Source organism: Neophocaena asiaeorientalis, unplaced genomic scaffold, assembly GCF_003031525.2.
Source record: "Neophocaena asiaeorientalis asiaeorientalis breed wild unplaced genomic scaffold, Neophocaena_asiaeorientalis_V1.1 scaffold789, whole genome shotgun sequence".
Lineage (NCBI taxonomy): Eukaryota > Metazoa > Chordata > Mammalia > Artiodactyla > Phocoenidae > Neophocaena > Neophocaena asiaeorientalis.
Genome location: NW_020172641.1, coordinates 260450 through 286259, shown reverse-complemented (window position 1 = coordinate 286259; position 25810 = coordinate 260450). Strand labels below are relative to the sequence as shown.

Below are 25810 nucleotides of genomic sequence, written 5' to 3'. Positions count from 1 at the left end.
TCAGCTTCCACCCCCCCCCGAGCCCTGCCATGTACCAGGTGTGGGCAACGCAGTGGGGAAGGGGCCCCATCCCCTGGGTTTGTTCACAATGGAGCGTGACCCAGGGTGATGGTCCGGAGGCCCCAGGACGGTGTCCCCAACCCTGAGGAGCCCGAGAAGGAGTCTCTGAGGAGGTGACATCTGAGCTGAGACCTGATGGATGAGTAGCAATGAGCTGGGGGCATCAGGGGCTCTGGGACAGGAAATAAAGACCCAATCAAAGGAGCCATTGTCCTGGGTCAGAAGTTCCAATGCAGGAGGTGCCTGCTTGGTTTTCTGGGCAGCTTGGGGCCCAGGACCAACTTCCCAGCCTCGCCTTCAGTTTCCACCTCCTGGTCACAGACACAGCCTTAGCCTCAGGCACTGGGTGTCCTGTGGGACCCTCTCACCAGGAAGGGGGGCCTGCATGGGTGAACCAGTGGACACCCACATATGCCATGACCCTGCAGTAGTGACAGCCACCACAGCTGTCCCCTCTGTGACACAGACACAGCTCTCAGCAGCTCTGGACATGCACTGTCTCACTACAAATTAGTCCGAGTGCCCAGTTATGGGAGATCAGGAAACCAAGGCACAGACTGTTTCTAGGTCCTGTGCATGTTCACAGGGGGCAGAGCCGGCTTTGTCCCGAGGTCTCTGAACCCAGGGGCAGTGTTCACCCCAAGATTCTCACACCAGGACCACAGTCTCCTTGAGTCAACTTGCAGGAAATGAAGGCGTTTCCCACCTTCACCTGCGTCCAACGCTACCTCATCTCCTAATTAGCACAAAGCCTTTATCAGAGGTGCCTAGTGGATGCACTACTTTGCTGCATCATCCCTACAGAGATCAGATCTGCGTGTGTCTCAGAGTCTACAGGATTCTCGATCTTCTAGCAGGAACTCGTCATTATTTGCCTCATTTCATGGAATCGCATTATATTTCTTTGCACACGTCATCACACCTAACAGTGTTTTGCATAGACTAGTTGTTTAACAAATGCTTGCAGAATGACCACATGACCAATCAATTAGTTCCCTTTCAACGGAGCACTTACCTTTGTCCCCACAAATGCATAAAATAAAATGACTGCAAAAGATCTTTTATTTCCATACAACCGTTATCCCAATTAAATGCTTCTCTAAGCTTCGGAGAGCAAGATAATTTGGTTCTTTTGATTTTAAGCTCAGATCTTTTCAGTTTTGATCAATGCAGGTCTGGAAACCTGTGAAATTTGTCGTGGGGTGGCTGCGAAAATGTGATGCTGGTGGCCAATTTAAAAATTTCGTAAGGAGATTTTTACGCTTTAGAAATGATGGCAAGTTCTGGAATGGGACTCAACAGAGTCAGTTTTAGGGAATTTGTTTCAGGGAACTAACTGAAGAGCAGGCAGCCAAGCAGCCAACTTGGATGTTACACCCAAGAGACAAGCTCGCCCTGATGAATGGTGCCAAGCTCGACGAGTGCAGAGTTCCCGTCCCGGAGGGGCCGCCTATTTTCTGGCAATCCGCAGCTCTATCCGTTAGCTCCCCATGTGCTGTGGGACAAGGAAGAAAATTGTCTTCAGCCCTCAGAGAATATGGCAGTTGTCCTCTTGATTTCCACACAGTCCTGTTTCTAAGTGATCTTTGGGGATTCATCAGTGGTGAGATTCTAATCACACGCTGATTTGTTCTGAAACGAGGACTCTATGGGAAATAGAGCTGAGGCAGGCGAATATGGGGGATCACTTCTTCCCCGAGCCCGTTCTCCAAAAACTATGCCTTTGTGACAGTGTTTTGAAGGTGATATGTTGATGCGAGTGTGGGTAAGGCAGTGATGAAAAGGCTTTAGAGAGGGCAGCGTGAAATAAGCATCCCTGGCACCATGCTAGAGATGGAGGTGGTGGCTTTCTGTGTGCTCAGTCATTCACCAGCCTCCAAAGATGCAGGCACTACCCTGACCTCCCCCAGCTCACTCAGCCTCCGTTAGAATCAACCTGTGCGTCTGGATCTGATATAAACCAGAGCGAATGACTGGGAGAATTCATGCCCCTTTCAGAGCAGGAAGATTTAGGACTGTGAGAAACCCCTCCCCTCTGTCTTCAGTGATGGGTGTGGTTGACATCACAGCCCCTGTGGTGACTTTCAGAGCCCAAGCTCAGGACTCCATACGTCAGTCACTGGAGCTGCTTCCGAGCCAGGGATTCGCCTCTCCTGCTGGGGGGCGGTGGGGGGCCGGGTGCGGGCTACGGCACACCTACACTGTCCCTGGGCAGGGACTGAGAGGACCAGAAGAACTGCTCCTGCAAATCGTTCTGCAAAATCAACGACCAAGACGTAGGTCTTTGAAATGGGACCAGTGCCATTCCTGCATCACGGAGAAACTTTTTAGCTGTCGCACCTCTGCACCTGAGAGATCAGCCAATGCTGATGAATGCTTGTGGCCGTCTCATTCCACACCAGGTGACAGCCATGCTCTAAAGCCAGCCTCACACTCTTGTGGAAGGGGCAGCTGAGTTTTAGTTTTCAAAATCTCTCATTAAGGGGCTTAGTCCTGTCCACCGATCGACGAATGAACAAACAAATGTGGAATATCCATTCGATATAGTATTCAGCCATGAAAAGGAATGAAGTGTTACAACATAAATTAAAATGATGAATTTTATGGTGTATGAATTCTACCTCAATTAAAAGAAATTACATGAGGAAAAGTAATCTAATGGCCCACCCTCAAGGCAGAGATATTAAGTTAAAACAGAGAAATAAAAGTCCCAGTTTCAGGCACTCATTGAAAAATGGTAATATTGTAGAATGCAGGCCCGGGTTCTTCCAGAGCAACAGTGGGCTGGAGCTGAGTGGCAAGTGCTCCTTTAGAGGGGGCCCGGGCCCCCCAGTTTGCCTCAGTCCCCTCCTCTCTCTGTATTCATTTGTTCATGTGGTCACCTGGTCCCTGAGGGCGCTGAGTTTCGTGGGGTAACCATGTTGGAGGGCTCCAGCTGCACCACTGACATGGTACTCCGTGGGAGCAGTGCCCGTGGAGCTGTCCAAAAGGCGGTTACCCCTGCTTTTTACCCTTCCTTGTCCCACCCCTAGAATCCCCTACAACAGTGCACACAGGAGGTCCGAGGACGGCCAGGAAGACCCAGCGATGGGGCCAGCCCGGATCTGTGTCCAGCTGGGAACCTATTTGTACTTTCTTGTCTTCCTTCCCTGCTTCATCGTCCTTTCCCCTCCCCCCTGCATCCTGGGATCGCCCTCCCCCCTGCATCCTGGGATCGCCCTCCCCCCTGCATCCTGGGATCGCCCTCCCCCCTGCATCCTGGGATCGCCCTCCCCTATGCTTTAGCACATAGAGGTTTTCCTCATCTCTGTCTGTTTCCTGGGGAAGTTGGGCTAAGACAATCATGACTAAGGCAGTTATTACTGTTGCTACGAGCAGACCTCAGAGATATTGTGTTCACTCAATAAAGTGAACGTGGCAATAAAGCGAGTCACATGAGTTTTTGGTTTCCCCGTGCTTATAAAACTTGTGTTTACACTATATTGTAGTCTATTAAGTATGCAATAGCGTTATGTCTAAACATAAGTACGTACCTTAATTAAAAACTACTTTATTGCTAAAAAACGCCAACCATCATCTGAGCTTTCAGCAAGTCGTAATCTTTCCCTGGTGGAGGGTTTGAAATATTGTGAGAATTACCAAAATGTGACACAGAGACAGGAAGTAGCAACGCTCTTGGAAAAATGGTGCCAGTAGACTTGCTCTACGCAGCGTTGCCACGAAACTTCAGTTAGTAAAAAAAAAAAATGCAATATCTGAGACGCACAGTAAAAAGAGGTATGCCTGTATTAACCAGGACCTTCTGTCTACATTGAAGCAGCATGATTGAAGAGACTCTAGCCCTGAAGTTTGGTGCGTAGCCACGGTTTATTGGAAACAGCCCTGGACTGAGATTCAAAGGATGGGCAGAGGTTCCCGTTTCTCCACTTAGTGGCTGTCTGTTTTGAAGGACGAATAGAGGTGATCTCACCAAGTGGCTCTGACTCTGGGATGCAGCCGGGGCTCTGGGGGTTTCACACTCTGCACCTGCATCACGACTCCTCTGTGAACCCCACTCCCCAGACCTCAAGATTCCTTCAGCTGTTCTTTGATATAACCCAAGGGATGGATGGTAATCTACCCATTTGTTTGATAGGAAGACTGAGCTCCAGGGACAGGAGAAAGCTTGAGCCAACCTCAAGTGGGGGCTGAGCTGCAGGTCCTGAGCACCAGGACGTCGGCAATCATCCACTGCCTCTGTGCCCACCTGACCACTGGGCCAGTCCTTGCCCCCATCTGTGGGGAGGGCCCCTGACAGGCCTAGGAAGACCCCAGGCCCAGATTTCAGCAGGTCCCTGGAGCAGTCAGAGCCACACCAGGGCACTTAAAGGTGGCTCACGCTAATCCCTCCGGAGCTGGGGCTCTGAGTCCCAGCACATCAGCCGGAGGAGAAATCAATACCCATCGCCTCCAGGACTTGAGTGACCAGTATGTTTTTGAAGAGGCCCTGGGCTCGGCTGACTTTTGGGCCTCTTCCCGCTCCTCTCCACGGCACAATCATCTCTTCATAATCCAGTCAAGACTGGAGAAGATGGAGAGAGAAGCAGCGAGCATTTTTCTCTCTGATTGGGCTGCCTGACCGTGACCCGCTTCAGAAAGGCAGCATCTCCCCCTTTCTGGAGCGTTGCCTTGAGAGAAATATCCACAGGCTGAGACATTTGCTCAGATGCTCCCAACTCTTAAATCACTTTCAGTTAGGACAGGATTGGATGATGACATCGGGCTGTGATCACAGTTTGCTCAGCCATGTGGCCCCCTGAGTGTCCCGCCTGCGTTTCTTTTCTGTCCGGTTTTCGAAGCTGCCTTTAGATATTTATTTTCACCATGATTAGAAGGAAGCAGTCAATGTGGACATGGCAGGGGCTGGCCCCATTGGTCACTTGGTCAAATGTGTGGTGACGGTGAGCTGGGGGACGTGGTGGGGGGGGGGGACTCGGAGAACATGACCCGCAGTCCTTTTCCTTGAGCTCTCGATCCAGCTGGGGAGAGAAGACAGATGAAATAACTCCTCTATACCAAACAAACGTTTGCTGAGGTCCACCCACCACGTGACTAGCACTGTCCTGGGCAATGGACCAGGTGGCCACCATCCTTTGCTATGGCAACAAAGAAAGTGACCAGCAGTGGCCCCTGGGGGGTCCTTTGTGTTTGGGGAGCAGGACGGGGAGACATCACCCAGTAAAGTCTTCCAGGGGGTGAGATGGCTGAGCTGGAACCTCTCCGGTGAGTAAAGGTTTCAGTCTGGTGAAAAGAGCGAGAGAAAGGAATTCCAGGCAGGGGGCACAGCACATGCAAAGGCCCAGAGGCCAAGACGGTACAGCAAGTTTAAGAAAGGGAATGAAGTTCACTGTGACTGAAGCAAAGGATTACGGACGAGGATGGTGAGGGAAGAAGGTGGGGGCTGGGGCTGGGGTGCAGACGGAGGCCAGGTCACGCAGGGCCTGGTGAGCCAGTGAGGGAGCTGGGAGGGTCTGGGGGAGTGGCGGGGAGGTCTCAGCGAGGGCTAAGCAGGGATGTTACCAGGCCCCTCTGCCCGTGGTGTGGGGGATGGGTGGCAGTGGGGGACAGGGGTGAGATGGTCCTGTGGGTGACAGAGGACAGTCCCCTGAGCCGGAGGGTGACGGCAGATGTAGAGGGGATGCAGCAGAGTTGACGGCAGAGTTTGAGACACGAGGAAGAAAGAGGAGAGAGGAGACACAGCCAGGATCCTGCCAGGACCTGAGGCCTGGAGTCACCGCTCCCTGAGGTGGGGACATCCAAGAGGCCGCGTTTGGCGTGAGCTCATTGAATTGGGTTGGAGGCGCCTGTGTGGCCCCCGTGTGGACATGTAGGTCCGCAGCAGGGGAGCCGTCTGGGCTGGGTGTGGGTAGGATCCCCTGCGTGGATGGGGACCCTGAAGTCATGGGGGGCTGAGACCTCCCCCACCTAGAAGGGGAGCAGAGGAAGATGAGAAGACAGGCTAGACCTGCACTGTCCGCTATGGCGGCTACAAGCCACACGTGTGCGCGGGAGTGTGGGTGTGCATGTGTGCGTGTCCTCTGCCGGGAAGACGCCTGCAGCATGTGTGCAGTGAAGGCTGGAAGAAACGAGGCCGGAGCCGTCCAGGGTGAGCCCCAGACACAAGGGAATAACCAGAGCTTGGGTTACACAGCTGGTCCTGACGCAGGCCCGGAACCGAGCCGTGTGCCTGAAACATCTCAGTTAAGCCTCCCCGTCGCGATACCCACGTTACAGAGGAGGAGGCTGAGGCCGCAGAGGGCAGTGATGGCCGCACAGTCGCACAGTGTGGGTGTCGGGCCCGAGCCCCTCACCACTACTCTCCAGGTGGCTCAACTGGAGCACAGCCCCGGGGCCGACCGTGGCTCTGGGCGTCCCAGGGCTTGGGGTGCACAGGGCCAAGGAGGCCCAGGGCTGGCACGTGGAGGCCATTTGGGGCGCTGCTGGCTTCTGCAGACTCGGGCTCCCGCCTTGTGCTGAGCCCCCTGGATCAGACAGGAGTCTCCGTGACTGACGGCCTTCAGGGCTCTGGTCCAACACTTTCTATCGGTCACGGAGCCTGCAGGAAAGAGAGGCTCGCTCTGGGGGGCTTCGAGCAGAATTAAGGGAACTCTTCAGGGATGGAGGCACCGGGGAACAGCAGGAGAGGGTAGCTGCTGGTGCCCCTGTGTCTGACGGGGCAGGAGGAGAGAGGAGAGTGCTTGGGGAGCCCAGGGAGAGCCAGGCCAGGGATGGGCTGCCCACAGGGGCTACAGCCACTCCGGGCACAGCAGGGAGCCTGTGGGCAAGGGACACGGGACCTCCCTCTCCTCCTGCCCTCACCTCCAGCGTGCCTCCCGCAGGCTGACCCTGATCAGACCCTAGAGGGCAGGGAGCTCAGGAGAGGGAGTTCTCAGGGGCCAATTGCCAGGATACAGCAGAGGTGGGCCTGGACAGAGGACAGGGAAGATGCAGAGCGACTCGCTCATAGGACCTGTGAGTCTTCCCACATCTTGTGTTCTGGTGCCCCAACCCGCCGCCAGGAGTCCAGACAACAGTGTCCCTTCCAGGCCCAGCCGGGCCTTGGGACCCACAGCGGGGAGGGCGCCAGCAGGGGCGATGGGGGCAGGCTTTGGGGAGCCTGGGAAAGCAGGTGGTGCTTTAAGAGGGAGATTTCAGGTGGTCTGGAGGTTAGTGAACAGGGCGGTGGGAAGAGGAGGGCAGTGCTATAGGCATGTTGGCTTGGACGCACACTCAGCACCGACCAAACATGCGTCATTCTACGGTTCTCCTTTTTCTTTCTTAATTTTCTTGGTCAGCTTACATCCTCTTGCTGCCAGGTCTGTACAGTATAAATGCAGGAGTTGGCAGCTGCCTGGTTTACCCATGCCCACTGCCCGACAGCTCTTCTGGCCTCAGAGCTTCCCTTTGGAGCCTGGAATTTCTGCTCAGATCAACTCAGGATGGAGACATGTCTAAGAGCCTGTGCGTGTGTGTGTGTGTGTGTGTGTGTGTGTGTGTGTGTGTGTGTGTGTAGGGCCTCCAAATGTTCATATTGAAAGATTACTCCACTTTTTCCTCTATTTGAGACTACAAATCATTTCAGACTGTTAGGGACAGGGCCTTTTCAAGCAGCTCTGTATGCCCAGGTACAAACTGAGAGCCCGGTTCAGGTTTATATTCAGGTCACTCTTGGCTTCGACAGGAAACATACATCATATTTCACTCCTGGGTCTCATGCTTGAAAGTCGTGTCAGCTTCTGAGAAGATATAACCCCTGTGCAAGGGGACATTACGATTCCGCCTGAAATGAAGACTTCTCCTTTAAACTCCCGCAGCCCACATGGAGGTCTGTCTTCTCGGGCTTTCTAGAATCGTTCAATAAGTTGTCGGTCAGAACTGACTGAGGACTTCTTATTCTTGGATTCAAGAGGTGGTAGATGCTTCTAAGACCATCACACATTAGACCCTGAAGTCGTGGCATCTGTGGTCCAGCTGGGGAAGCAAGGATACTTCATTAAAACACAGTTCACAGTGGAAGCACTTTTCTGGAGGTCAGGCTCCGGGAAGCTGCATTCTTATGTTTTACTCTGGTACAGCGACAACAGACACAGACACATCCTTCTTGTAGGCTTTAAAATCTCATCTTCGTCTAAATCTTGTGGGTTCCCTGAAGAGAGAGGTTTCTCCTGTGTTTCTTTCATAACCCCTAAAATGTTCCCCGGACACTTATTAAATATTTCTTCACTCATTGAGATTCTGACAGGTGGCCAGAAAGACTCCCTTTCTCTGTCGCCAGGAAAAGCTACAAAAGAAGAATCATTCTCAGAGAGCACCAGAGATTTGTTTGACCAGCAGGATTTGTTGTATTTAGTCTCTTAGGGGATATGCTGAAAGTTGCTTTTCTACTGGTTCCAGAGCCCATATCTCTGCCTGGAGAGCTGCAAATTGGGCCATTTCTATACCAGTGACTCAGCACTGAAAAAGTTATCAGTCTCAGGTTTAAAATTAAGTGCAAAACGCAAAAGAGGCACTTCCACAGAGCGGGAAGGTAAGCAGTAAGCACATTTTGCAACATAAAAAAAAAAAACCGTTTTGGAATGTCAATCTGGAAATCTGGAAATGGGAGGCAAAAGCTGCGAATCTGGGGGTAGAAAATATTTTATAGCTTAAAACCCTTTAGGAATATTTTATCAAAGATCTGTTCCCTGTGATGTTATTTTGGGTAACTTTTCTAACCAGCTGACACTCTTCCATTTAACATTTTCCTTACTTGAAAAATCACAGCAGTCTAATTACAGCCTCTCACAAAAAGTGAAGTGGGTCTGTGAACAGCACCTAATGGATACGTTCATTTCTACACCCATCTCTGTCTTGTCTCAGATGATCAGGGTGGAAATGTTCCTGAGTTCTTTATTTGGGGAGCAAAGAGCAAGAAGACGGGGATGGAGTGGGCTGGGGAATCTCCTCTCTCTCCTTGATCTTTTCCTTCTTGGGTCATCCAGTGGAGGGAGAGGTCACTGGACACTGCCTGGCCAAAGGGAGATGGTTTGTGAACCTGGCTGACCTGCTTTGAGGTAGAAGGGTTGAGAAAAACCGAGATGACCTGTAGTTTGTCCCATTGATGGCAAGAGCAAACCCTCCTGGTAAGGTGCACACCGCCCAGGGCTTTTGTTTATCTGTGGTGGGAGGGACCAGTTTGGAGCCAGCTTCCAGGAAGGGCAGATGAGGAAAGGCCCATTTTCCAAGTAAGAAGTTATATTAACCAGTTTTTACCACTTCGGTGATGTGTAATGCACCAGCTCAAAATTCAGTGACGTATAAACCTTTCTTTTCACACTCAAGGGTGTTTGGTGTTGACTGTGGTCTGGCTGATCTTGGCCGGCCTTGTCTGGTCATCTGTAGCTCAGGCTGCTGACCAGCTGGGCTTGGCTACAGGCAATGGGATGGTCTCAGTTCAGCCTCATTTGTCTGTTGCTCTGGGACTCTGGCTGTAAGAGGAGCAGCTGCCTGGACATGCTCATATGTGGGAGGGCAGAGTACAGGAGGCCATTGCAAGTCATGCAGATGTAGAACCTCTGCTCAGTCATGGGCTACACGAAGTCTGCCCACATGGGCCAAAGCAAGTTACACAGCCCAACTCAAAGCGAGTAGGTTGGGGATGTCCGCCCTGCTCACGTGGGAAGACACTGCTGAGGTATTGGGTTGGCCAAAAAGTTCCTTCAGTTTTTAAGTAAAAATAAAAGACACATTTTAAAATTTTCACCAAGAACTTTATTGAACAATGTATTCACCCTTTTGTTCTACTACCTTCTGCCATTTTTCAAGCAACTTCATGATTCCATCTTCCAAAACTTTTTATCTTTTTGAGCAAAGAACTTTTCCAGGTGTCTTTTACAGTCTTCCAGGGAACTGACATTTTTTCCACTAAGAGATTTTTGTAAAGGCTGAAATAAATGGAAATCCAAAGGTGCAATGTCTGGTGAATACGGTGGATGAATCAGAACTTCCCAGCCAAGCTGTAACAGTTTTTGCCTGGTCATCAGAGATACATGCGGTCTTGTGGTATCTTCATGGAAGATTATGCATTTTCTGTTGACTAATTCTGGATGCTTTTCATTGAGTGCCACTTTCAGTTGGTCTAACTGGGAGCAGTGCTTGTTGGAATTAATTGTTTGGTTTTCCGGAAGGAGCTCATGATAGAGGACTCCCTTCCAATCCCACCATATACACAACATCACCTTCTTTGGATGAAGACCGGCCTTTGGTGTGGTTGGTGGTTGTTCATTTCACTTACCCCACGATCTCTTCCATTTCATATTGTTGTACAGTATCCACTTTTCATCACCCGTCACCATTTGTTTTAAAAAAGGAACATTTTCTGGACTCCCCTCGTGGTCCAGTGGTTAAGACTTCACCTTCCAGTGCAAAGGGTGCGGGTTGGACCCCTGGTTGGGGAGCTGAGATCTCACATGCCTTGTGGCAGAACATAGAACAGAAGCAATATTGTAACAAATTCAATAAAGACTTAAAAAATGGCCCACGTCAACAACATCTTAAAAAAAAAGATGTGAAAGAACTTTACAAAAAATAAAAATGAAACATTTTTGTTACCTTTAAGTAGAGAATCACATGTGGAAATATGATCAAGAAGGTTTTTGGCACTTAACTTATGTGGAACCCAAACAACAAAGCGATTTCATGTATCCAAGCTGGTGCAAATGTTTTTCTACACTTGATTTGGGTACATTGTGTATGTTGACTACCTCCCACGTGCTATAACATTGATTGCTCTCAGCTAATGTCTCAGTTTGATCGCTATCAACTTCAACTGGTCTACCAGACCATGGGGCATCGTCCGGAGAGAAAGCTCCAGCACGAAACGTTGGAACCCGCTTTTGACATGTCTGCTCGGTCACAGCACCTTCTCCATACGCTGCACAAATCTTTTTTTTGCATTTCATTTGCGTGTTTACCTTTCTTGAAATAATAAAGCATAATATGCTGAAAATGTTGCTTTTTTCTTCCATCTTCAATATTAAAATGTTACACAAAAATTCACCAGTTTTAAGGGGTTTTTTTTAATGCACGCTGATATGACAGCTGTCAAAATACAGTCTAACAAAATCGTTTCAGATGAAGTTAAAGACAACTAAGTGCTACTAGAGCCATTGTACGGAAAAAAAGAATGAACATTTTGGCCAACCCAATATATGGCAGAAGGTGTCTGTGTGTAACCCTATTACAGAGGTATGCAGGACTGGACCAATTATTGGATATATCACAGAACCACTCCCTCCCCCCACTTTAGTGTACCTTTAACTAGGAACCCAAATAACCTCATAACTGACTTCAGTGCTGACATCCCAGATGATTCTCATTGGATTGAGGCAGTACATTCTCCCAGACAGCAACTCCTGAGACACCCATTAAGGAGAATCGAACCTGGGAAGTGACTGCCATATTGGAATTTTAGGGCTCAATCTGGGTCAGGTGTTTCTAGCTAGTTGAGTTTCTAGAGTTAAGATTTTTAAGTGATTACTCAAGAATGACTCAACAGAGTTAAAATTATAATCAGATTTCCTAAGGAGTCAAATTAAAATACAAAATGAATATTTTGTCATAAAAATGTTTATGCCTAATAAGCTTTTTGTTCAACCAGTGTTTCTTTATGGATGTGACTTCTCCGCTGTGACTTGGGAGGTAACTTTAGGTGTTATTTGGATAGCTTTGTTTAAAGGTATGTATTTATCCTCACAGTTACCTTCAATTTATAGCAAGGGATGGTCGGTTTTCCTTTTAGAGGTGTGACATCAAGTTTTCTGTTTGAATACATTTATTTATACAAAAAAAGTGAGTTGAAAGAAATAAGCAAATCATAGTGTAAGTGGGATGTGGATAAGTCAACAAGTCTGAGGAAGTTTTTGAAACACCTTCCTAACTCTATACAAATGCAGCGTGGATTTAGATGACAAATACCCCCTCACCATGATACCGGTTATTGCTTTGTTTCTAGAAGTAGCCACACAACTCAAGCAGTTCCTTCTGTCCTCTTGGTCTTGCTCCAGCATCCTCTTTACGGGTCTCCATGGTGACCAGATGAGTCCCTCAGACCACGCCATCGCTTTGTCCTAGGTCCTCTCTGGCAGCTAAGTGCTGGGCCATGTTCTCAGCACTGGAGATTCAGTCATGTGTCTGCTTCCAACAGCTGCACCCCCTTCTTTCTTGACAGAATCTAAGGTTGCTAGATAAAATTCGGGGCCATGCAGTATTTGGGACCTACTCAGAGGAAAACTATGCATTGGTTAACTGGGTGGACATCCTGTACTTTTATTTACTAATTCTGGCTGCCCAAACAGAGCCCCTTCCGACGTGACCATGTAGGCAGTGGATTGTTAACGGTCTATATTCTGGAGTCAGTGTTCTGAGTTCAAGGTGAGGCAATACGACCCACCAGCTGGTCACACGGGTGCTCTGAGCTTCAGTTTTCTCCTGTTTGTGCTTGAAGTAGAAGATACTAGTATCTTCCTTGGAGGGTGTTGGAAGGAATAAGTGGGTTGATACCTCACAGGCCCTTAGAAGAGTTTCTGGACACAGAGTCAATGCCCAGAATGATGTTGGTTTTTTTGGTTAGGGAACATGTTTTTTTCCTAAATTGAAGTATAGTTGATTTACAACATTGTGTTATTTTCAGGTGTACAGCAAAGTGATTCAGTTATATATATATATATTCTTTTTCAGATTCTTTTCCCTTATAGATTATTATAAGATATTGAGTGTAGTTCCCTGTGCTATACAGTAGGTCCTTGTTGGTTCTCTATTTTATATATATATAGATAGATAGATAGATAGATAGATAGATAGATAGATAGTGTGTGTGTGTGTGTGTGTGTGTGTGTTAATCCTAAACTTCTAATTTATCCCTCCCCCTAACATGATGCTGTTGATTCAGGTTTCCTGATGTAGGGACCAGGCAGTATCCTCTCAACCTACAGTGCCCTTTGGTGGCTCTATGAGAACCCAGTCAGCACGGGGACACTCTGTCCTGTGCCTCACCTGTCCACCTGGCGAGCTTTGAGGGTCTTTGTGTCCTGGGTGCCCTTATACTACCGCTAACTTATGACATAACCAAATTTTTTTTTTTGGCCGTGCTATGCGGCTTGCAGGATCTTAATTCCCCGACCAGGGATTGAACCCGGGCCTCAGCAGTGAGCGTGCTGAGTCCTAACCACTGGACCACCAGGGAATTCCCCCACATACCCATTTTAAAAATAGTTTCCCCTAAGTAAGATCAAGTAAATCAATCAGAGGCTTTCTTTCAAATGACTTCTAAATCATTGACGATTTTAAGCGTGCTTAAACTGTTCTTCGGAGCTAAAAATTTGCAGGTTACCTCTTTTGGGAAAAGGAGGGAAAGCAGAGGCTGAGAATAACCCTGAGTAAATGGTGAATACTTTGACATAAACCAGCTCTGTGTTTGACCTCCAGTTTTGAACTGTACGTGGTCATTGTAGATGGGGGTAAAGTGAATCAACAGCAGAGAAAGCAAATTCTAACTCCCGGGGGATTTCTTTGTAAGGGGGCCACTCAGATGCGGTGCAGCTTGAGTCAAACCAGACCCTGCTGCATGGTGACGAAGCCAAATCAGGAAGAGGGAGCCATTTTTTACCTCCCTTTCACACATGCTGATGCATCAGAAAATTGAAAAAGAATTAAAAAATCATTAAAAAGGTCTTCCAAATGATGCGAGGTTCAGGGAATGCAGGCAGCCGGGAATGGGAGAGGTTTAAAAAGTGCAAGACAAAATCGTCTTGTGGAAGAAAGCGGCGGATATGTGTAGGTGGAAATTTACTCCCAAAGACGATCACACATCCTAACTGAATCAAGTTCAATGTAAAACTCATGTCTATCTGAACTGAACTTCATCAGATAAGCCTGGAGGGTCCCTAGTTGCTTGAGGAATGAGGCTACAGATAGCATCTTTGCTTGGGTTTCTCCCATAAGCAGAGCTAGAGATGAAAGCTTGTAGGCAGGTAGGTTACTTAGGGAAGTGATTTGCGGACTGAAAAGAGTGAAGTGGGCAAAGAGGAAAAGCCAATCTTAGGATGCAAAGCTGATTGCCATGTGTGGTAGTTTTAAAACATGACTGCACGTTTTTGGATGCCCCTCTCATGAGAGGTGGGTCTATTGCCTCTAAACTTGAATCTGAGAGCTGGTTTTGCTATGTTACTTCCAAGGCTGGGTCATAAAAGGCCATGTGGGAACTGGTGATTCTCTCTTCTCCTTCCATCCCGCGGCACAGCTCTTAAACAGCAAAGCCTTAAGCCTTCAAAAGTTTAAGTCCGGATACTTTTTCTGCAGTAGAAGGAACTTGAGCCATCAGAGTGTTCCGTGCCCTTGGCCACAGGATTGGATAAAGGATAAACACATGATTCAGTAAGACTCATTTCTGGAACTTCTGTTGAAACTGTGGGTAGAAAATCATTTTTCTCCCAGGGCTGCTGAGGGTGTGAATAGGTGCTAGGAAAGTAGAGCCTGCCAGAGAATGGGGCCTACAGAGGGACAAGCAGAACCAAGAGGTGGAAGGGGATCACTTCCTGATACCATTATTTGAGTACCTGGATCTAGCCATGCCTGAAGCTGTTGCCTTTGTACTTTTAAATGACGTGAGCTAATAACCCCTCCTCCCTGTTTCGTTTTGGTTTTTTTCCTTTTTTTAGTAATTTTTATCTGGATTCTGTCAGCTGCAATCAGGATAGTCTGACTCTTTCAAGACCAACTTAGTGAAGATCTGAGAAGTGCTGAGAGATGCTGACCTACTGGTTGGACGCTTCAACTACAAGACCCCTCAGAGGGCATCCTCTCGGGTCATCCCAAAGTGTTCCCTTTTAGTGAGGGCTGATGTAGGTTCTCATCTTAATGTTGTTCTCACTGCAGCAAGATTTGGTTTGGGTCCTGGTGTGCTAGATGTGCCCCCGATGCCATGGAAATCCAGCAGAGGCTTCCTGCGAAAATGGAGACATCACAGGCTGACCCAAGGCTAAAATTCATTGCTCTTTATCATTTATCTTTTCCTATAAGACAAAGAAACACAATATGTGTAATTAATGTTTGGCAGAAAAAGATACATAAAATTAAAATTAATTTTTTGGAAACTTAAAAGCAAGTATTGTTTTGTCTGGACTTCCTTTTTACAGTCCAAATGTTTTCTTCTCATTCATTATGGAATCAAAAATGAACTCTAGTTCAGTTTTTAAATTCCTTCCTAAATATTGCTGTTAATTCCCTGACGGTCCCATATCTATTCAAGACATCTGAACATGATGCATTCATTCAAGGTTTACAGCGATGCTTCAAATCTTTTTTTTAAAAGTATTTTCGTTTTGGCAAGATCCAGAATCCATAAACACATACTGTTCCGCATTCTCTTACTGTTTACGTATTTCCTTAAAAAGCAGTGACTTTCCTTCTGTTTCAGTTATGTTCATGTCCTTTCTTATTTGCCCCATAGTTTGCAGGCATGAAACAAAACTGTGCTTTAAAAAAAGAATAATTCCTATCACCTTCCTCAACAACCTCTAACAAATCTATTATATTATGAAATCTCTTTTCTTCTCAAAGGAATAAAATGTGTCTTGAAAATGCATACTGTTATGTGCATATCAGAGGGGAGGAATGCCTTCCAGCATTTCTATCTTTCCATCCGGGGCTGTTAGGAAGCAGAGTTGTGAGACCCAGTGTTGCAACCTTCCTGAAAGAGAAAGATGTAAGGCAGGGTCTCAGAAGAGGGTCGAAAAATGACTTCTTCACTGAAGCTGGGGCTCCACTCAAAGCGAACAATGATGGTTCAGTGTTTTGTGGAAGTTCCCATGTGTAATAATCAAGGAAGCCCTACAGCATTCTCCATAATGCACTTTTTTGGTTGTAATTCCTTTTTGCCAGGGGACGTGTACAATGACTCCACAGCAAGGGGACTTGAGGTTCTTAGACACAGGCTGACTTTAGCTCCTGGATGATGTCGGGATGCATCTTGAGGACCAGCTGCCTGTGGCTGTGATGAAGGATGCACCGCCAGGAGCAGCGTCCATCCTCCGCAGCTCTGACCCCGAGGCTGCAGGGCGGGCGGCTGCCTGGGGACAAGGGGCGCGGCACCCGAGGGGCAGCATGGGTCTCACCTGCGGGACTCCATCCAGAAGTCGGACTCAGCCAGGAAAGCCAGTCCCACCCAATCCCTTTCTGTGCCCCAAACGTGCCCCCATCTGTAGAGCAAGGAGGTTGGATCAGGGCAGGTGCTTAAAACTCGTGCCTGTAGGCTGAAATCAGCTTCCAGAGGGACTCTGTCCTGCCAACTGTTTTGTTTATTTGATTAATGAACGCTTTCCTAGACTTATGATCTTGGGTTCTACATGTTTCATGTATATGAACTTGTCTGATTCTCCCATTCACACACCCCCGCCCCCCATTGAGAGCAATACTCTTTTCAGTCCCACATGATAAACAGGGAAATTCTGACCAAGAGGAGTGAGATAACTTACCCTGGGTCACCTGCTTGGCAGGAGCAACGGCAGGGTTTGAGCCCCAGTGGTTTGATTTCCAAATCCATGCTTTAACACCTGTGCTACAATTTCTGAATTTTTAAACTATTGCATATGTTTTCCAAGCACAGTGTCTCAAAAGTAATTAGGCAGTAAAATTTAAATCATTTGTATTTTTTTTCTATAAAAATAGAACTTATATATTAAAAGAGTGGAAGCTCTGGCTAGATGTTCTTCGAGGGTGTCCATTTCTGGAATATCAGTTGTGCTTCCATGAGACACTAGTTACTGACATAATTTACCGTGTTTCTATTAGGAGAGATGGCAGTATTCAAAAAGAGAACCCCATCTTTCAAGAAATCCAAGAGAAAAGCTAGCTGTATACTAGGGGAAAAACCTATTTGAATACATCAGAGAGCAGCTTAGGCTGCCAGGACTTGAGGGGCCAACAGTGCAGACAGAAAGGAAATGCACTGAGGTGAGCCCTATTTTCTCCACCGCTTTTCCCTTTGAGGAATTTGCCAATTTGTAAGCAGAGAGGGGCCAAGAGTCACAGAAACTGATAGCTTTTCAACAAGCTCATGGTTCTGGGGACATACAGCTTGATATTTGGGGCTACCAAGCAAGCCAGGGTTTGAGGGCCCAAGATTTCAGAGAACCCCCTAGAAGTGGGTCTGCTTTCCTGCAGTACTTTCCCTCTTGAAGCATTTGCTGATTCCTAAGCTGTACCAAGAGGCTCAGAAGGTGAGCAGAAAGTAAGCAGCTGAAAGGCTAAGAAACTAAGCGACGTTTTCACCAATATCACGATGCCATAACAGCAGAACCTGGAGTTCAGTGATCACCAAATAGGTGGAGGCTTGGAAAATAAATGGTGGTTTGTGCTGAGTCCCTCAAAGAACTTGTCCTGGGAAGGAAGGACAAGCCAAAATAAACTGGACCCATAAAGTAGAAAATCAGTCTTGAATTATTACAATCACGATAATCTGTCCTCCCTGTAGTGGCTGCTGGAAAAAAAAAAAAAAAGAAATGATAAATTAGAATCCTCTGGGGAAATAGAGCATCATCCATAGACACTACAATGTTTCAAACAAAATGCCTCGCCGATGTCCAGAAAAATATTACCAGACATATCAGAAAGGAGACCTAATAACCAAAAGCCAAGAGAAAAAAAAAAAAGATAAACAATAAGGAAAATACTTCACAGCTGATGGATTATCAGAGGCTATCAGAGATAAACTGCAAAATATTTATTATTAACGTGTTCAATAAAAAGATCAAACAATGGAGAAACTTATTAGAGAAATGGAATATCTATAAAGGGCTCATGTGAATATTTGCTAACTGGAAAATATAGAAACTGAAATTAAAAATAGAATTAATTGGCATAAGAGGAGATCAGACAAAGGTTTAGATGGGTTTGTTGAAAATATCCATGTTGAAGCATGGAGACCAAAAAGGATTTGCGTATACAGGCATACCTAGTTTTACTGTGCTTTGCAGATGTCATTGCATTTTGTACAAATTGAAGTTTGGTGACAACCCTGCATCGAGCAAGTCTATTGGCGCCATTTTTCTGACAGTATTGGCTTACTTCATGTCTCTGTGTCACATTTTGGTAATTCTTGCAATATTTCAAACTTTTTCACTATTAAATTTGTTGTGGTGGTCTGCAGTGATCTTTGGTGTTATACTGTAGTTGTGTTAGGGCACCATGAACTGTGCCCATATAAGACGAGGAACTTGATAAATGTGTGTGTTCTGACTGCTCTACTGACTGGTGTTTCCCCTGATTCTCTCCCTCTCTTCGAGCCTTCCTCTTCCCTGAGACACAACAATATTGAAATTAGGCTGATTAATAAACCTACAACGGCCTCTAAGTGAAAAGAAGAGTTGCTTGTCTCTCACTTTAAATGAAAAGCTAGCAATGCTTAGTGAAGAAGGTGTGTCGAAAGCCAAAACAGGCCAAAAGCTAGGCCTGTTGTGTCAAACGGTTATCTGAGTTGCGGACGCAAATGAAAAGTTCTTGAAGGAAGGAAATTAAAAATGCTACTTCGGTGAACACATGAACAATAAGAAAATGAAATAGTCTTATGGCTGACGTGGAGAGAGTTTTAGTGGTCTGGTTAGAAGATCAGACCAACCACAACGTTCCCTTTTCTACGCACTGGGAAACCCAAAATTTGTGTGACTTGCTTTATTGCGATATTCACTTCATGGTAGTGGTCTGAAACAAAAGCCATGACATCTCTGAGGTACGCCTATACACAAAAGAGCGTTAAGCCATATGGAGCATGGTAATAGTTCTAACGTACACATAACTAAGTCCTGAAAAGAGAGGAAAGAGGAAATCAGAAGTGCTACATGAAGACATACAACTGAGGGTTCTTCAAAGTTGATGAGCGAGATTAATTCACAGACTCAAGAACCCCTAGTATGCTAGACAGAAACACCTACCTGAAAGAAAACAGCTGCCAGTCTAGAACCTTATCTCATTAAAATTATCCTTTGAAAGTGAATATAAATCAATGTTTTCATAGAAGCAAAAGCAGATGCTTCATTGTCAGCAGATCTTTCTCTTTTTGCCATTTTTGGAATTTTATCATTTTTAATTATACAACTAGCAGATGTACTTTTGGGCCCCTGGGGATTTGTTTTAAAATAAATATTAAATGGAGTTCTTTTTTTTTTGAAGTAATTAATTTATCTTTCATACAGCAAATTCTTTTAGTTATCTATTTTATACATATTAGTGTATATATGTCAATCCCAATCTCCCAATTCATCCCCCCCCTCACTTTCCCCCCTTGGTGTCCATACGTTTGTTCTCTATATCTGTGTCTCTTAAATGGAGTTCTTTAGGAAGAAGGGAAATAATTTTAAATGAAGACTACAGGAAAAATAAAGAACAATAGAAGGGGTAAATACATTGAAAACTTTATTTTAACCATAAGTATACAAAACAGCAATAATAATAACCTGTGGAGGTCTACGGTATATGTAGAATTAAAGTACTTGCTGAGGATGACACAACAGCCAGGGGAGGTTAAATGGCTTTAAAGGGCTCTGAAGGTCTTCTGTTGTCCAAGTGGTAAAGACGTAATTTAATGTAGATTCTAATAAGTTGAGAATATATGTTGACATCTACAGGATATCCACTAAAGAATGATGGAAGTAAACCTGACAACCTAACGGAAGGTTGCAAAATAGACCAATAATAATTGTTATTGATTAATACAAAATAACACAGTAAAGAAGAGAAAAGGGGATGTAAGTAGAAAACCAATACACGTATCCCCTGCTTTTAGAAAGTTTGCTTTGTGCCACTTGGTTTTTACGAAAGACCTATATGAGTACCTGTTTTTGCTTACGGAAAGAAATCCGAAGAGAATTTTCACATTTATAAGAAAGGCGAAAATTAAAATAGCTGAAACGCTATTTTCTGCAGCAAACCTTTACAGAGACGGTGCACACCCAGAGCAGCGAGAGAGAAGCCCTGGAGCTACACTCAGCATCTCAGAATCGAGCCCCGTAGCCTTGAACTGTGCCTGTGAGCATCTGTGCTTTATCTCAATTTATTTTGTGCATCTGTTAGCAAGATGTGCTCTAAAGTAATTGCTTCTTTGCTTTGCACCATTTTGGCTTAGGGAAGGTCTCATGAGAAGGCTCTATTTTCGGAAAGCGGGGAAAACCTGTAGATCATAGGAATAATTGCGTCAAATGTAAACAGATTAAATTCTCAAAGAGAAGGACCAGCTTTATTTTTCATGGGCAGAAAAACAGAGATCTGTTTCTCACCTACTGCAAAGTGTTTCAAAGGTAGGCGTGCTTGTGAATCACCAGAGGAACTCATGGAAATGTCTGATGCCCTGGGCCCGACTTCGATATTTAGGGGTGGGATTTGAGGAGCTGTGTTTTTAATAAGCCCCAGACCTGTCTTTGAGACACCATAACCTATTGTGTGGAATGGAAGGGGACAGGAATGAGGATAAATTGGAAGCATATAGTTTAGTTCTTGCAGAGCCTGGAGCCGAGCAGGGGAACAGACAAGCGCATGATAACAACAGTGAAGAATCTATACAATGATTGTCTCAGTGAGGACCTTTGCCCTCGTGCAAATGGCCCAGAGTCAGAGGTCTGCCCCTATCTTACCTATTCTGGTCTCAGCTACTCGGGATAGACCAGCTGTGAATAGGATCCAAAGCAGGCTGGCATCCATCCACATACTCGGATATTTATTTATGTGTGTAGCTCAACCAAAGAAACAACCCCGGGCTGGCTGCGTGGGGACCAGAGGCTGCATCTGGTCCAGGACGCCGGCTTCCCCCGGGGCTGTCTGTGCACTGGGCCAAAGCCCTGCTGGACACAGATCACAGATGGGGGAGGGGCTGTTCAAGGCCAACAGCAGCTGGCCTGTTCACTGGCTCCTGGTCTCCCGGAGGGTCCCAGCCCTTGGCAAGCAAAGGTAAAACGGGGATTTTATCCCAAGGCAGGAGGGGTCCCGCAAGCCCTATGGTGAAGGAGGCTCTTTCTGTGACAGCCCCCGAGTGCTGGCTGTGCCTGGAGAGTCACAAACGGGGACCTGAAAGGGGTCATTGAGGCAGAAGCCACGCAGGGCAGGGAGCGAAGGCCTGTCCTGCCTCAGGCTGCCCGGGGGACATGCCCACAGCTGTGAGGACCTCCTGGCAAGTCCGATGGGGTTGGAGGGGCTGCTCCAGAATCCCACCCAGGTTTCCCAGGTCTGACCCGGGGAGTTGATGGTGGTGGTGAATCTGGCCATGCTAACTTCACTTAACTCTACCAAAACAAAACAAAACAAAACTGATAGGATGTGACTTTCCCTTTATGTCATTTTTGGAATTTTACAATTGATTTTATTTACACAACTAATTGATTCTTACTACTTGTTTTTCACATTAGAATGGTTTCTGTTTTCCTGCCTGGACTCTGATTTGCACAAAATAGTATAAGCATTCTTATTTTAATTTGACGGCTATTGCCAAGTACCTGCCAAAGCGCCTATTCCTGTTTATTTAGACCAATAGGAATATCTGTTTACCCACAGCCTAGCAAGCTTGGCCTTGCCCATCTGTAAGTGAAAAAAAGGATATTTAATTGTCATTTTCCTTTGCCTAATCAAAGATCAAGGTCTAACCTTTTCATATGCTTATTAATCATTTGCATATCTCTTCTGTAAACTATCCACTCATATCCCTGTATCAATTTTTCTAGCAAACTATATTTTTCTTATTGCTTTATAGGAGCATATCAAATTAATCCTTTGCTACGTATAAGCCAGATACCTCCTCCTTTGTTGAGGCAATCCTTTGTGACACAGAAGTTATAAATTTTGATGTATTGAATTGTGAGAGAAACCTCACCCTAACAAAACTAGCAAAAAGAAAATGTGTTGGTTCATATAATTGAACAACTCAAAGATAAAGCTTCAGGTGCAGTTGGATCCAGGGGCTCTAACAATGTCATTAGGATACTGCTCCAGCTTTATTCTTCTTCATAATAGTGTCGTTCCAGGTCTCAATAGGGGGGCAAAATGGCTCCCAGCAAGTTTTACAAGATTGAATGTAAGTAACGAAATCTTGTCTTAAAGAGGGTTAATTATAAAGTTCTTCTTTTTTCTCTTTCCACACCAGAAACCTGAATGTAGTTAGCTGTAAGAGTAATTGAGTAACTCAAAATGTAAGGGCTCTGAGTAGCTTGCTTTCATTGTGAAAAAATGGCTGTCATATTTCCAAGCATTGTGTACTGATACAACAACATCCAATAAAAGTAGGAAAGGAAACCTCTTGTCAAGCACAACTGTCTTTTTCCAGATCTGGCAAATCTTTCCCAGGAGCACTCTCCTTCCCCCGCAATAGATGCTCCCTGGGATCACTGGCTAGGACTGGGTCATGTGCCCACAACCCACTGCAAAGGAGGATGGGAAAGCAAGTAATGCATTCTCTGCCTCTAGACTGGGGGATGGGCTCTGCTGGGAGGAATAAGGGTTGGGGGAGCTCTTGGGTGGACTTCCAGCAGTGCCTGCCCCAGAGAGCATCTCTCCTAGTCACTCGCCCTCCAGGGAGAGGATTCACTTTGCTTGGACCAACTCTTGTCAGGTGCTCGTCCTGAACCACTTCCGGGTGGGAGGGATATGTCAGCCTATTGGCCAGGCCAGGTCACTCCTTAGACTCAGACCCTTAGACTCAGACATGGCGCTCATCCTGAACCCCATGGATGGAGAGTGGGAGCATGAATGTTTATTTATCAAGGTACAGTTACCAGAAGATGGGGGGGGCGGGAAATGTGTGCTCGAAACTCCAGATAGGAGGTTTACACTAAAGATACGTGAACATATAATTATCATTATTGGTGGTAATGTCTATTTCTGTTTGTGAATTTCTGGCTAAAGGCTGGACAAATGCTCACTTTCTTGCCATTCTTTCATCCCTCTGAGCAGTGAATGGTAACAGGGACTTGTTAACAGGCTTCCTCACCCCCACCAAGCCTTATTATCACCCCTTTGGAAATGATTACCTTTTTTTTTTTTTTTTTTTTTTTTTTTTGCGGTACGCGGGCCTCTCACTGTTGTGGCCTCTCCCGTTGCGGAGCACAGGCTCCGGACGCGCAGGCTCAGCGGCCATGGCTCACGGGCCCAGCCGCTCCGCGGCATGTGGGATCTTCCCGGACCGGGGCACAAACCCGTATCCCCTGCATCGGCAGGCGGACTCTCAACCACTGCACCACCAGGGAAGCCCGGAAATGATTACCTTTTAAGTGGGGATTCAGAGAACCCTAACCTTGACCAAGGCCACACTGACCTAGTGTCCAACACAGATGTCTTTAAAGAGTTTGCTGCCCAGCTTCTGGAGGTGTCATTAGGAAGGTTAATGATGATTCTTCAACTTCTGTTCAAATTTCCATTCCTGCCATCCTAAATGAAAGCCATCCAATCTCGCCTTCACTCTCCCCATGTACCCATTACCAGCTTATGCAGAACCAGCTGCACAAAGGCTCAAAATTGCTGTGGACTAGGGTAGAGAGCTCAGAAGCAATTAGAGTGTTCACGGCTTTAAGATGATTTGGCGGTCTGTCTATTACATGTCCTGTGGCCTGAAAGGGGATGAAAACACGTCCGCATACGTGAGCGATTAATTGACCTGCTGATGGAGCACTGTTAACCTTTGTGACCAAATTGAGAGAACGGCTCAGACTGCAGCAGTCAAACCAGCCATTAAGAATCCTGCCTGGTCCACAAGCCTGCTCCCTCTTGGGTTCCTGGGGAGAAGAATGAAAGGAAAGGGGTGTAGCCACAAACGCAGGGAACACGCAGACAGGCTAGGCAAAATTGGCGAGGTTGGGGACTGTTTATTGCGCTGGTAGTTTGTGACTTTCCCTAACCCCCTCCTGCGTTAAATGCAGGGGAGCAAAATGCAAAGTGACACTGGGGCTCTGATACCCTGCAAGGTGATTGTCCTGCCGTTTCCTGCAGCTGTGGATCTAAATGCAATGGAGGGGAGCAACATGTTTGCTGTTAGGGCAAGTACAGGGTGGGGATGGGGACACTCGGGTTCTTCTCTCCTCAGTAAGGGGGTCTCGCCTCTGTGCGCTCCTTCAGGCCAGGTCTGAGGACTCTCCATCCCGGGCCAACAATTGTGCCGGATTCAACAAAAATGTCATGGGGAGAGTGGATGGCAGTTACCTGGAGCTTGTGTATTAAACTGAGAGGGATGGATTAGTAAGTGGTATTTTGTATTTAATCTCAGACATTTCAGAACTTTTCAATGACATTTTCTTTAGCAGTTCATTTTCTCTCTTAAAAAAGAAAATGATCTTGTAGAAGGCATCCATTGTTTAAAAATCTAAATTTGAGGAACACCCACATCAAAGAGATGTGGAGAAGGAGGCTTGCTGAAGCATTGCTTGTTTCACAGAATCATCAGGGGACGTATCAGTTTCCTATCACTGCTGTAACAAATTACCCCAAACTTAGTGTCTTGAAGCACAAGTTTATTCTCTTACAGTTGTGGAGACCAGAAGTCTAAAGTGGGCTGGGACATATGTATACCTACAGCTGATTCACTTCGTTGTACAGCAGAAACTAACATACCATTGTAAAGCAAATATACTCCGATAAATAAATAAATAAAGTGGGTTGGCTTGATGGGACAATCTGTTTCCTCGCCTTTTCTGGCTTCCAGAAGCCACCTGCCTTCCTTGGCTCATGGCCCATCCCCCATCTTCACACCCAGCAGTGTAGCATCTTCCAATCTCTCTCTCCACCTCTGTGGTCACGTCGCCTGTTTTCTGACTCTGACCCTCCTTCCTCCCACTTGCAAGGACCCTTGAAATTACTTTGGGCCCATCTGAATAATCCGGGTTAATTTTCCTATTTCAAGACCCTTAATCACATCTGCAAAGACGCTTTTTCCATGGAAGGTAACATATTCACAAGTTCTGGGGCTTAGGATGTGAACAGCTTTTGGAGGGGTTCATTATGGAAGTAAAGGTAGACACCTACTCCTGCTTTGTGGTTTCTTTAAAAAAAAATCGCAGTATATTGTTTATGCCAGATGGACACGTTGTCCCAAGGGGATTCCAAATTGTCACCTTTTATTTAAACCAACATGAAAAAGAGTATGAGATCTCTTTTCGCATCATCAGAATTTTTTCAGCTATTGGTTCCTGAAAAGAAAAAACCTGCAGTGCAGGAGAATCAGCTACAGTAATTTGTGAAAAGGGACATAAGTAGGCCAGGAATTAGTTTGCCTAATAGACTTCAACTTGAATTAGAGGGAAGACAGATGAGTGGGTTTAGGCTGTTATGGAGCAAAAAGAATCGTAGCGTCAGACAGAGCAATAAAGAGGCAAACATTGAGCAGAAACACGTGTTCTGTAGATATTAGCTGTTAGGTACGTGCCTTTCTCTTGTTGAGGTTATTAGTATGAAATCCAGTATTATCCCGGGGAAAGGAAACACGGCCACTCACTGTCGGGTGGCGAGGTGTGTTCCAGTTCATGAAGTCCCCTTGGTAACCTGGCACGCAGCTTGTGCTGCTCGGGTTGGCCAGAGAGACTGAACCTCTGCTTTCTCTCAAGTGACAGGTTTTGGAAAAGATGCCAGCATCGGTGTGCTGGCCATTCAATACAGGCAGATCTTTGGCATGTGTTTTGTATCTTTCCCAAAACAAAAACTCCTTGCTGCC

General features: G+C 46.3%; 1 non-coding gene across 1 annotated transcript; it reads right to left on the bottom strand.

Moving 5' to 3' along the window:
• Positions 1-13249: 13249 nt before the first annotated feature.
• TRNAE-CUC (transfer RNA glutamic acid (anticodon CUC)) lies at positions 13250-13321 on the bottom strand. The gene has a single exon. It is a non-coding gene; the product is annotated as a tRNA-Glu (tRNA).
• Positions 13322-25810: the final 12489 nt, after the last annotated feature.